Consider the following 14689-nt stretch of genomic DNA (forward strand, 5'->3'; position numbering starts at 1 on the left):
CATTAGATCACGTAACGAACAAGAATGATGAGTTACTTAGTAGGCAATCTAAGATTTTGTAAAGGTTATGACACGGATGTATGGGGGAGAAGGCTATCTCTAATATATGAGCTGAGTTAGTCTCATCCCGTTGCGTAATCCCACGGGCTACCCTACGCTACGCGCCTCGGTTTCCCAACAGACTCCTGATGTTTAGGGATCCAAGTGTGAGAAAACCTTACCACTACTATCCTTGGGAGGCGATTTAGAGAAAACCACCCAAGAAGCGTGTTCCCTAAGTAATCTAGTGTCGAACCCTAACTTTTCATCTTCTATATCCCGAATGGGTATTTCCTAAAATTCTCCATAAGCTACCAAAATTTACCCATAAATGACCCAATTCTGTGAATATCATAGTTTTAAGAAATATTCTAAGACCTTCTCAGTAAACCTAAGTTCAAGCCTATGTGCCAAAAACATTGAGAAAACAACCTAATATTAACTACGGTGAAGCATGGGTGAAGCATGGTAAATAAAACACAGAAATTAGTAAAGAAAAAGTTTCTTCGAAACAATAAGACTTACAGTGTGTTCATCGATAGAAGAGGTAGATTTCGCGAGGGAGAGTTCCTAGAAGACTCCTGAATAATTGAGCAACTGGGTTCCGGAGAGATTTTCCAAACAAAAGGTTTCTGGGTATCTTTTCTCTGAGAAAGAAAAATGGTTTGAAAATGCAGAAGAGAGAAGATGAAGAAAGATTTCGAATAAAAGGTGGTGAACTGTGGAAATTTTCTATCCCATTTATACGTAAATGTCATAGATTAACTTGGGCCATCCGATTTGGTCAGTACAAGATCCAAGGGCTATGTTTCAAAGTACAAAACAGCGGCAAAAATTTGACAAGAATATTATTGCAGTCCTCGAAACCCGAACAAGCGCCAACTGTAGTGTTCCACGTGTCCAGTACTCGAGTAGTGGGCAGGCATGGTTTATTGCGATAGAAGCCTTAAAGTCCTTACAGTGTAGGTCAGAAGGTTACGTCATGTAATGACCCAACTACTCTAGACCTTGGACCATTAACGGAAAATATACATAGACACTAATCCTTAATAAAACTTACAAGTGAAATGATCATAACTTTATTAAAAACTTGTAAAAATAAATGTTAAACTTAAAGTAGGATATGGGATCCCATTTTTTTAAAATCAAAACATAACATAATTGTACTTAAAAGGGATTACGTAATAAAGTGCGGAAAAATACATATAAAACCATAAGTAACGACTTCATCCTCGAATCGAAACTCTCGGCTCTTTGAATCCATTCCGCCTCAATACACATGCCCAAACTACCAAGAACCTTTTCCGCCACCAAAGCTATTTTCCTGCACATATAAACATAAAAGGAGTGAGCCTAATGCCCAGCAAGGAAAAATCTAACACATAAACCATATACATAAATTTGATAACGTAACATAAAACATATCATAACACATATGTCACATACATACTATAATGACCATTATTACTTGGGGTCCCATAAACTAAAGAAGTCATATGCCCATTAGATTAGTGGGGCTTGCTAGCTAAGCAAGTCATATGCCCATAATTTATTGGGGCTTGTTAGTTATATGGGTATATGCCCAAGTCTACAATTATACATATTATAGCATATTACATAACACATAATCATAAGATAACATTTATCATAACATATAAATCATATCACATAACACATAAATCCTATCCTATTTTCCTTACCAAAATTACCGGGATATGAGAACAGGTTTGGGACCTTGGAACACTCCTAAAAACCATTTATAACTGGGTGAGTATATTGAAGAAAAGGGATGAAAGTGATGAAGGAGCTATACCATCAAAATACACTTACCAAGAATCTTATGTGCAAGATTTTAGATTTCCTAACCAAGAATAAAGAATAGAGTTACGATGCTGAGTAGAAAACTACAAGAACTTAAAGAGAAATAAAACCAAATGAACTAGAGTTTGGAATACCTTGAATACTTTTATGACCAATCTAAACCTTGAACTGAAATCTGAATAAACCTTACTTCCCAAGTGTTTGGTAAGCTTATAATTCCCAACCCAAGTGTTTACACTCTCACACTAACCTAGAAATTTGTAGCCTCTGAACTTAGTTTGATGAATGAATAATGGTTGGGTACTAGGTCCTATTTATAGAGATTAAGGATGAAAAGATCTTCATTTAACTTGAATAAAAATAATGGCTTTTTAAGTGAAAAATATTTGAATTATCATTCAGCAGAGGCTAAAGACTCGTTCAGAAAGATGCTGGACTTATCAAGAGGTTAAAGATTTGAATGGAGAACATTTTCAAAAACTTTCAAAATGCTCTGAAGGAGGTCATATATCGCCCCCTGTAGGTGATATATCGCCTGGGCCAGCATGCCCGAGGCAATCGTGCGATGTTTCGTGTTTTTTGTACCCTCGTGCTGCGATATATCGCCCCCTATCAGATCGTGGAAATTTTGCGTGAGGGAACTTTCAAGATAGCTCGGCTTAGTGGAGAAGCAGTCCCACAGACTTGGATTGCCATGCACTTAAAGAAGTATTATCAATAGTATTACCAACCATCTATGTAAGGCTTAGTTATAAAAGCCATTTAATTAAATAATGAGGGGTTGTTATATAGTTTTTCCTGTTTGTATGGCTTTAAATATTTTTCCTTTATAAGGTTATTTATAAATTAGTTTGTGTATTAATATTTGTAAAATCAACCAAGGAAGTCTTCACATTCTGGTTACTTGGGGGGCATATAACCTGAGGTGAATCTTTACAAGGTTGCAAATTACTTAAAACCCTAGATATAACCAGGTACAAAATTATCCTGGATATAACCAGGTCGGAAACTTAGAAGCTTGGAAAATTGATTATCCCATGACTTTTTAAGAGCACGAGGTTTCAATAAACCTAGAATGAACTACGCTCAAATTACTTAAAACCCTAGATACAACCAGGCCCAAAACATAGAAGTTAACAAAAATTGCTTATTCAATGACTATCCTAAAAGCTTGAGATGTCAATAAACCTAACGCGAACTATGTTTGAAATATTTAAAACCTTGGATATAATTGGGTCCAAGGCCTAACACATGATAGGTACGATATAAATCAACACATTAAATTTGGAAATAACCAAACTCGAAATATCTATCCTGATCTAATGATCAATTCCTAAAATCCTGAATGTGAAAGTACAAGAAAGCATAAACATGAGGGATAACCAAGGAAAAGATAAATAGATTAAAAGTTAGATATATGAATTAAAAGTCAAGTTGTCCTGGGGAGAAAAACCTCGAACTAAGCCCAAGGGAAATTTTTTTATAAACTCATACAGAAAAAAGAATGAGAAATAAAGAAGGCTTCATCAAGCCCCTCCAAGGTGTTTTGAGGACGTGACCTCCTCAATCTCCTACTCGCCCGCAGTGGAAGCATCCCCTGTCTCCGACGCCTCTTGCAAGATCTAAGCTTTGAATTTCTCGAGGTATGGATCCCACAGCTCGGGAGCCATGAAAGAGAAGTTGCCATCCTGGTTAAAGGCCATGCAATGATACAACATGTCTTCCATGGAAGAAAGTGAGGCCACTTTCTCTTCTTTAACCGTAGCCTCAGCCTCTAGCTGATATGCTTTGGCCTCAGCAACCTCAACCTAAAGAGTAGCCAAGGCTATCTTTGTGGCCTGCTCTCTTTCTTGAGACAATGCAAGGGAAAAGTTGGCATCATACTCGCCCTTTTGAGCAGCTGCAAAGGCAGCTTTGGCAGCCTGCTCACCTTCTTGAGCAGCAGCCAGGGTGGTCTTGGCATCTTGGAGCTCAGCCAGGAGTTCATCATTCCTAGCCCTAGCTCGGGCTATACCGCGGTGCTGAGCCAGAGCCGACTGCAAAATAAAGAGACAAGTTAGATGCATACTTGGGCAAAATGAAAAGAAGAAATTCACTAAGGAACGATATCTTACTGTGAGAGTCATCCCCAAGGCTGACTCCAGGACATTCTCTGGGCTCCACTCTTCTATTGTCCTCAGATCCCTTGGGTTGGCTTTATAAACGTGCTCCACCATGTGGTTCGCCGTCTCGTAGAGGGTCCCTCAAAAGGTATCGGGGATCTTCTCCAAATCCCGAGGATCGACTGGAATGCACACAGTAGCGGTAGGGATAAGAGGAGTTGGGGGATCATCTTGTATTACCTAATCCCGAGAAGGCACGAACTGAGTAGGAGGAGGAATCCTTTTCCCCGTCACAGTGGAAGTCAGAGCTGCTGAGTTCGTACCTTTCCCCTTAGCAAGGGATTTAGAGGCATTTCCTGCCGCAGGAGGCATTTTCTTTGTAAATTGGACCATCTTTATGATAGGACCCGAGCTGGACTTTTCGCTCTGCAAAGCGGTACAAAGGTTAGGAGCTCTGGATTGATCCATTTCTTTGTTTGAAAAAAATAAGAAGGGAATTAATACACAAGTGAAGTCAGAAATTTACATAAAAAAACTAAAAGTCCTACCCTCCGGGCTGGAGGAGGAGTCTATTTTCATGATCTCCGGCCTTGGGATTACTAGAGGAGAAGGGGAATCTAAGTCTAGAATTTCGTGGATTATGGGAGGTTCGGGCTTAGGTTCTACCTCGGGGCTAGACTCGTCTACATATTGCCTAAAGCCAGGGTCAAAGGTGCCCTGGAGCTAAGAGGGCCACGACCTACGATTGGTCCCATACTCCTAAAAAATGGCTGACTTAAAAGTCGAGGTGTTATCTACGACAATAGTACCTCTAGGGTAACTCATATCATTGCACAACACTAAGTGGTCCACGCACTGGAGCAGGGTAATGCTACAATCTGGATTGGTAGGGTGGCGGTGGACGAGCTGGTTTGGGTAAAATCTAACTAGCCTAAAGTCAGCAAAAACCTTATCTAATTCCCTATAGGGGTATGGGTTACCTTGGCCTGATGGGCTGGTTGCTGCCCCCGATGCAGCTCGTTCTAGGTCAGGACCCCGAGTAGTCTCAGGAGCCCGCCTTTTTCACAAAAGGAGCACTTCATCTTCTTCTTGTTCCTCACCTTCAGTGGTCTCAGAGTCTCCTTCTGGGGGAAGCAGGAGCTCGTGGACTACCGGAAGGATAGCCCGTGTCCTTCTTAAGGCCAAAGTCTGGCCTTCACCGATCAATTGGCATGCCAGCATCGTGATGTCATTCACGAGCTGGCGATAATCCTTCTCGCGGGGCAGGGGCCCAGACAAGGTGTCATACTGACCCCTGAGGGTCGCAGACTTCTCCGTCCTCGGGAATATGGCTGCACAAAAAAATGGTAAACTCGATTAGTATAAACACAAGAAGTATGTCTATTAAAAAAGAGAGAATGACTTTGCGAGCTGAGTAACGAAAGAAGATATAGGAGGACGGCTGAAATATCAATGCGCACAGTTGCGGAACCCGCTTGACATAAAGAATTGATCCTTATAGTCATTGGGGTGGCTGGGGAGCTCGATAACCGAGGCTGAGTTTGGGAATCTGGTGAGGTAGTAGAATCTGTCACCTCGCCCTCTTCGCTTCGGGTTGGCCTTAAGGTAGAAGAAGTAGAGGACATATGCTAGAGTGGGGACCTCCCACTGATACTTTAAAAAGAGGTATTTCAGCCTCGCCAGTTTTCGGTATGAATTTTGGGGGAGCTGAAACGGTGCCAATTTCACGTAGTTGAGGAAATCAGCAAAATATTGGTCTAGGGGAAGGAAGGCCCCCGCCTTTAAGTGCTCGTCACTCCAAGCTGCGAAGTCGTTGTGGAGGGGTGCATAGCTCCTTTCCCCTTCGAACGGGGGTCGGGCAATGAGGACCCCAGACCTGACCTCTATGTTGTGGCTTAGCATTATTTTATTGACCCTTCCTTGGGTCATGCTCTTGGAGATGATTGTCTCTGCCTCGAAGAACTCGTTGGGTTCAATTACGATCTCCCTCTCTACCACAGGGCCAAAATGAGGAAGAGGAGATTCAGAGGCGATCTCTTTTCCCTTGGTTGTTTGTTGAGCCGACGAGCCAGGTGCATTTTTCTTTGGTACACTCTTCTTGGGTACGCTCTTCTTGGGTGCCATTAGATCACCTAACGAACAAGAATGACGAGTCACTTGGTAGGCGACCTAAGATTTTGTAAAGGTTATGACATGGATGTACGAGGGAGAATGATATCTATGATATACGAGCTGAGTTAGTCTCATCCTGTTGCGTGATCCCACGTACTACCCTACGCTACACGCCTCGATTTCCCAACAGATCCCTGACGTTTAGGGATCCGTGTGTCAGAAAATCCGGCCACTACTGTCCTTGGGGGAGGTTTAGAAAAAAAAACCACCCAAGAAACATGTTCCCTAAGTAATCTGATTTTTGAACCCTAACCTTTCATCTTCAATAACCCGAATGGGTATTTCCTTAAATTTGCCATAAATTACCAAAATCTACCCAGAAAATACCCAGTTTCGTGAATGTCATAGTTTTAGGAGATACTCTAAACCTTCTCAGTAAACCTAAAGTTGAAGCCTATGTGCCAAAAACATTGAGAAAACATCCTAATATTATCTATGGTGAAACGTGGGTGAGCAAGGTAAATATAACACAGAAATTAGTAAAGAAAAAAGGTTCTTCGAAAAGATAAGACTTACAGTGTGATCGTTGGTAGAAGAAGCAGATTTCGTAAGGAAGAGTTCCAGGAAGACTCTTGAGTAATCAGACAACTGGGTTTCACAGAGATTTTGAAACGAAAGATTTTTGGTTTTCTTTTCTCTGAGAAAGAAGAGGGGTTTGAAAGCGCAGATGCGAGAAGATGAAGAAAGATTTCGAATAAAAGGTGATGAACTGTGGAAATTGTCTACCCTATTTATACGTAAACGGCATAAATCAATTTGAGCCATCCGATTAGGTCGATACAAGATCCAAGGGCTATGTTTCAAAGGACAAAACGGCGGCAAAAAGTTGACAAGACAATTATTGCAGCCCTCAAAACCCAAATTGATGCCAATTGTAGTGTTCCACGTGTCCAGTACTCAAGTAGTGGGCATGCGTGGTTTATTGCTATAGAAGTCTATAAGTCCCAAGTGTGTAGGCCAAAAGATGATGTCATAAACCACGAGCAGTGACTCGGGGGCCAAATGTGTATCCTAGTTTCAGCACAGGTCTTTCCCTCAGATCGTATGCAGCTGGCAAATAAATGCATGGAAGAAATAGCCAAGGAGTCCACGTACGTTCCTTATAGGCAGCACGATTTTCGTGATGGTTGTACAAGCTAGCAATGCATAAATTGATAAGCGCGAGCTTATAGTATTTATAAGGCATGACCTCCATGATAGGAGCTCAGCGGTGTTTTCAGCTCGGGGTGAATTGAACATATGGTATGTTTGTGGATCCCCGAAGACCAGGATACTTTATATGATCGTTTATGGCCAACCTGTGATAGTTAATGCCCCATATATTAGGAGTCTATTTATTTCTTCATCAGATCATATCCTAGTATAAATGGGAATATTCCATAATAAATACGCAAATTCGTGATTGACTCATTGGGTTATGCAAACCTTGTAACGACCCGGATTTTCAAGACTCGATAATGCGGAAATATAAATGTTTTCATTTAACAAAATGTCTCAAAAACCCATAGATTTTTTTTTTTTTTAAAAAGTCGTATGGACATACTTAACATTTAGTTACAAACATGTTTTATAAAGAGTAGAGTGGGCCTAGTTTAGGAAAATTACACAACATTTCCAAAAATAAAACGGCTTCCCAAAAGGTCGGTCCACATGTACATTTGCAAGGAAGACTCCAGCGCTCACTGCTCTGCCCTGCCCTTGCTCTTACCTACAACATGAAACAACTAGGTAAGCGAAAACGCTTAGTAAGATCAACTTTCAAACAAAGCATGTAGAGAATTAGGGTTCCGGACCCATCCGGACCCTACACAATCAATTTCAAGAACGCTAAAGCGTCCTGGCAAACTTATGGTCATGCCTGATAACCAAGGATAAATTAATTCATAACTAGATAAAAATCCTGCACTCAAAAAAAATCCCAGAACAAGCAGATATATTATATCACAACTATATCTTATCAACAACTATATCCCTGCACTCAGAAAATCCCAGAGCAAGCAGATATATTATATCACAACTATATCTTATCAACAATTATATCCCTGCACTCAGAAAATCCCAGAGCAAGCAGATATATTATATCACAACATAATTCGAGACCAACGCTCGACAATTTCCAACAATTCATGCGTAACGCGCCCTCCAACATAAATGCTAATCTATAAAAGAGAATCGAGTCCCCACACTAAGATCTAGCCAATAAATATTCTCATCAAGGGTAACTATTGTGTTACCTAGGGCATCGCTACTTATTCAAGAGTGTAATCCAATTTACACGGTTTTACGGAGACTTCTATGTTAATCAGTGGTGCTGGTGAGCAGTTGCCCCTAGGGTGTTCAGCCTCACTCAATCTTGGCAACCCCTAGTATCTCTAGGCACTCTCACTGAATGGCCAATATTCACGGCTGCTATCCGGGAATAACTTATCAGAGCACTTGCTCGGATTCTAACCGTCCAATGATTAAGTAAGCATGAGGGCCCCTAGGTCCCATTTATCTTGGCGCCCCTAGGTTTAACCAGCTTATTCTCATCTCATGGCCACTCGTCGCGGTAATGGACCGGACATAAATAAAATCAAGCAGTGTGACGGGGATCAACCGTCTAGGATATGACGGACTTCTACCGTTCATATTTTCTAAATCAGCACTATCTAGACTAACGTCTCTAAGCAACTTTCTATGACAGCCTATATATGTGCATGTATCCCTATACTAACATACAAGACAATAATCATTTCATGTTGCAGCCATACAATATAAGTGGACTTACTTGGAGTCCTTAGCGCTCAGTAGGTTTTCACCCTCCAACGTTCAGTCCAGTTACGCTTAGCCAATACTGTAGTTATCCATACAGTATACTCGGATTAATTATGGCACTCATAATTCATTATTATTATTTTGGGCAGTTTGGTCATTTTAATAAAAGTCATTTGTAAGGATTTATAATCCTTATTTGGTTTTAAACCTATTAAAGAAAGTCATACAAAATATTCGAGACTAAACCCTAAGTCTCGGGGAGACCTATCCTAAGGTCTCGATACCTAGGCTCGGGTATCACAATGGTATTTCCCCACAACCCGCTAAAAATCTTATTCTTTCAAGGTATCGCTATTAACCCGCACCTTCGACTAGTCGGTTAAAATATGTAAGATTTTAGCCGGTATTACAGAAAATACAAATAAATTCCTTAATTATTTTTAAAGAAAATAAACTCTTTAAATTTTCCTTTTAGTTTTCTTAAGGTTTTAATATCTAAAAACCGATTTAAGAAAATTACCTAATTTGTCTTAATTAGGAAAACCGTTATAAATTTCTCATCTTGACTAATTAATTTTCCAAAAGCAATTAATCAATTTTTACTTACTAGAAAAATAATTCATTTAATTATTTTCTCAAAATATAGGGTTTTAAACACTCTTCTAATTTATTAACTATTAATAAATTAAATATCTTATTTTTAGAAAGAATAAAAAATCTTTAATAAAAATAATTCATTTAAACTCAAATGGGTAATTTTAGTGAAAATATGATTTCAAGACTTACCAATTTATATCTTGAAATAAGCAAAATTTTACTTTTTACCTTATGTTCCAAAATCTCATTTTTACACTAAGTGTGAAAAGCTTATTTTTCACATTTTTAACTACATACTTCGTTAGTTCATAACTTGAAATTTACTTACCCAATTGTTACCAAAATTTCCCAATTCCATTTTTGTTATGCCATTTAGGTCTTTGAAAAATCTTAGGTCAAAATGAGCATTTTTGATTGGTGAAATCATTTTCCAACAATGAGGTAAAAATGACCTTATTTTCAAGTCCTTATTTTTTCCAAACTTTGACAGTTAATAACTTTCAAACCGTTCAATATTTTCTTACCAAATTTTACATTAGACTAATAGGTTATGCCAGAAATATGTCCACAAAATTTTAGAAAAAACTGGGTTCATTTTCCCTATACAGTGGCTGTCGAAACTTGGTTCCGAAAATAAGAATACAAAAAAACAGTTTTTTACCTAAATTTTGAAATAGCATAACGTACTCATTTCTAAACATTTTTTAGTGTTTCAAAAGCTCAATTTTATGTAATCAATCTCAAAAACATAACAGTACAATTTAATTTTACAAAAACAATATACAGTGACTGCTTGACCCCTTGGAAGTCACAGCTTAAAACATGTTTTGTTTTAGGGTATCCTACAAAACCCTTGGGGGTTTTGGTTCCCATTTTCAAAAATCAATACACATGCATCATAAAAATTATTAAACAACTACCATAACCTTATTACATCACCAATAAGAAACATCACCAATAAGAAACTTTAAGCATTAAATATACAAAATAATGCTTAAAACTAAAAACCCTAGAACAAAAATCATAAAAAGTAAACTTTTTACCTCTTTGGTGTTCTTGCTTAAGGTTTGGACCTTCCTATTAGCTTTGGCTCCTCCAAAACCTTTCAAAAACCCTAACCAACTTCCCCCAACAACATAGGGAATTAGCTATTTGAAACTCTAAGATTAAAACTTGACAAAAGTCTAGATTAATGAAACTTTACCTTAGGAAAAACCCTTCCTAGACCAAGACTTAGCTTCCAAGTTTCTTTGGTGTTCTTGGGGTTGAAAATGGAGAGAACACTTGAGAGAGTCTTCAAAAATCAGATGAGAGTGAATGAGGGAGGGAGAGTGGTCGGATTTGGGGGTTAGAATGGCTCACACAACTCTTCAAAATATCACAAAACACTTGAGTGCTTTTCTACCCACTTGCCCACTTGACTTCTTAATTAAATGGGATTTGAATTTTATAAAATTGGGTTCACACAACTCTAAAAGACCACATGGCCGGCCACCCTTTTAAATTTTGTCTATGTTTTATATAATTTTTTTTTTATTTTTTTATAAAGGTTAATAAATGTTTCATAAGAAGAAAAGTCCAAATTGGCTTTCGACACCTTTTTCCCTCTTATTAAGTTTTAATCACCAAACTTAACATTAATTAATTAAATTAAATGTTTCTCACATTTAATTTAATTAATCACATAATAAAATTTAACCTAAGGTCCATTCATGGAATAAAATTCCCCATTTCGGCAAAATTAGGCATTTAACACAAAATGCCTTAAAATTTCCATTTTCTTTTAGGTTTATTATTTTTGACCAAACTTTAACTTTTATGAATGTATTTTATGCCCAAAATATAATTTCCTTGATTTTTCATTTTATTTTCCGAGATTTTTACCCGATCAGGGTTTTTGTGTCGGTCCAGGACCGAAAGTCTTATCTTGACTTTTAAAATCACAAAATTCATATTTTGGCTAGCAATAACTCATGGAATACTTACAAAAAAAATATAATATTATTTTAAATAATATTCTTAACCTGGGGGAAAAATCCCGACCCGAGTCGTTTAAAGGAACCCAATAACGTAGGACGTTACAAACCTGTCCAAGGAATTTCTCTATAAATACTGAGAATGTTGGACAGGAAAGGGGATGATTATTCTATAATACTGAAACTCTGTCAAAATCTAGAGAGAAAAACAATAATAATATAGGCTCGTGGACTAGGTGAATTTTAACCACTGAACCACATAAAAACAATGTTCTTGAGAGTTATTTTCTTACTTCAGTTTACCATCAAGCACTAATTCAACCTTGTTATTTTCTTAATTTACTGTTGGTGAAAAACCGCGTTAACATCAGCTTTCTCTTAGTCTACCAATCTGCAATTCTTTTCTTGTTTCTCGTTCGCATTCTTTTCTTTTCTTGAATAATGCGTTCCTGAAAACAAGACAAAAATATGATGGCTTAAAAATTTGCATCAACTATTCAAATATTAAAAGGAGATGAGTTAATCATATTTACCCTTTCTTCTTGCAAACTTCTTAAGTGATCAAAAGAATCTCTTTTGATCCTTTCCCATATCTCGTATGTAGATCTAAGGTTCACATATCTCGATTTAATATCATCAGACACAGTCTTTAGTATGCAATGACGAGCCAAATAATCAGATCTCATCCAATTTGCATATTTTTTTATGACTATCATAATAAGATAAAGTTGATGGCTCATCTGGAGGCACATCAATGATTGCATCATAGACTTTTAGTTCACTCAGAATTATGTGTATGTTTTTGTACCAAACATCAAGATTGTTGAAGTCTAAATGAAAAGTACTTAGGTAGCCATCACGAGGATTCACTGGTTCTTTCACATTTTGAGATTCTTGATAAGGATTAAGAGAATTAACCATTGTTGCTGGAAATAAATAAATAAAATATAATGAATTAAATCATATAATAAATATCATATTTTATTTGGAAAAGTAAACATGATGCGTGAATGCTACATATAAAAACACATAAAAATATATACTAATCCTTGATAAATTAATTTGAAAATTAATGGACCACCTTAGAGTTGATCAGACTAACACCAAATTAATTTTGAGACAAATCTCAACTTCATAAGTGAAAACTTAAAAACGCTTTTTTCTCTTTTGACTTATGAACTACCACTAGTTTGGTCAAGATGCACTAGTCTTGCTCGAAAGCCTAGATATACCTTTGGAGTGTAATCCATTATTATCAATCAATGACTTAAGTTAAGAGTATGCCTTAGGGTCAGTCAAACTTGAAATACATCACTAATTATATTCTCCTAAGAGAAGTCAACCTTAAGATAAAATAAGCATATTCGGAAGCCTTTCCTTAGGGAGGCCACCAATGGAGACGACATGAGGCACTTCCTAATCCTCTCGGTGTTCAACCAATAATGTAGACCATGAGACTTATTGTCATAACTCCCTCTCCCACTCACTATTTTGGAAAAGTGTGCTTTTCACAAAATCAATATTTTTTAATTTAGTTGTAAAAATAAATTTAATTATTTTTACTAAATGATATTCTAATAATTACTAATCCAATTAAGCAAAAAAAAAAACAAATTGTGCCCTTAATTATAATTATAATTTTTCTTTAGTTAAGACAATATCGTTTTTAATTTAATAAAACATTTTTTATTAAAACAGCAAATTAAACAACTTTAATTTTGATTTACCATTTTAACTAATTAAGACTAAATTAATTATTATATGATTTATCATATATAAACATATAACAAAATATAGGACGTTCCTAATAGCATGTTTCTACACGGATGTAATGCATGCTAATTGCATACTGCGTGGGTATATGAATGACATGTTATAATGCATGACCAAATATTAAACATTTTAATCACATTCAAACATTTACAATGAGAAAATAAAAGCGGGTATGATAACTTTTGGGTATTTCTAGAAAAATTACAACACTTGCAAAAAATACATGAAAATGTAACCTAGACTAACTAAGGCCTAATTAAGAGCACTTTGATCTTGAACCTTGAGATGTAGTCTTGTTGAGCCACTTTTTCCATATCCATTTTGAATTATACGACTTTTTAATTATTTTAAACAAAATTTTAAAATAATAAAACTTTGGGTTTTAACACCCAAAAGTTTCTAAGCCCAATTTGAATTTGGGTAATTTAATTCAAAAATAAAATTAAACAATTTAAGTTTAATAAATTAAACTTCATGATAATTTTAATTTTGGATATTTTTAATTTAAACAATTTTAATTATGGAAGATAACAATTAAAACATTTTTAGTTAAGGAAAATAATCTATATTATTTCAATTAAAGAAATTTCCAAATTAAAACCATTTTAATTCAATTTCTGATTTTTTTAATTAAATGAATAATTAAAATAATTATGGTAACAACACACTAGGGTTTCTAAAATACAAACCCTAGGTGTGCACCAAGGGTGCAACGGCAGGGAGGATCGGCGGGGTGCACAACTGGGTAGGCTGGGCACGGCTGGGGCGCGTAGAGGCGCAGCTGGGCGTGGTGTCTGGGCGTGCGTGTAGTGCCTGGGTGTGCGTGGCTAGCGCAGGGGCATGAGCTGGCTGTAGGCAGGGGAGCAGGCAGGTGCGCCACTTAGGGCTAGGCTTGGGATCGGGGCTCGGGCCAGAATAAAATTTTACCCATAATTTTTTAAAAGAAAAAATTAAAAAATTCCTATGCCCCAAAATGGCATACATATTTCATCTATAAATTTTAAGTACAATTCATAAACCCAATAGCACCATTATAAACCACCCTTAAGAATCTATCATCATGAAAATAAACATCCATGTATTCAAACATATATCACATATAATATAAAAATGCACATAATACAACACATCAATTAATAATATGCATAGATTAATGACATGCTCTGGTACCAATTGTTTGAAAAACATATAGGGGACACAGGGGAATAGGCGTGGTGGGGTCATTGTTTACAATAATTTTTTTTTCATTAATCATATAAACAATTTATATGACCAAGAAAACATCGAGACAGAAACATTAACATGGAATATTATTAATCATGCAACATATATATAAATATACAATATATTTATATATAACATATAAACACATAAATATTCAAGAACATAAACATTTACCTCTTGAAGCCTATCAAGTGTCCTTGAGTCTTTTCGTATATTTATCGAGCTTCC

The sequence above is a fragment of the Humulus lupulus genome, chromosome X (genome assembly GCF_963169125.1).
Source record: "Humulus lupulus chromosome X, drHumLupu1.1, whole genome shotgun sequence".
NCBI lineage: Eukaryota > Viridiplantae > Streptophyta > Magnoliopsida > Rosales > Cannabaceae > Humulus > Humulus lupulus.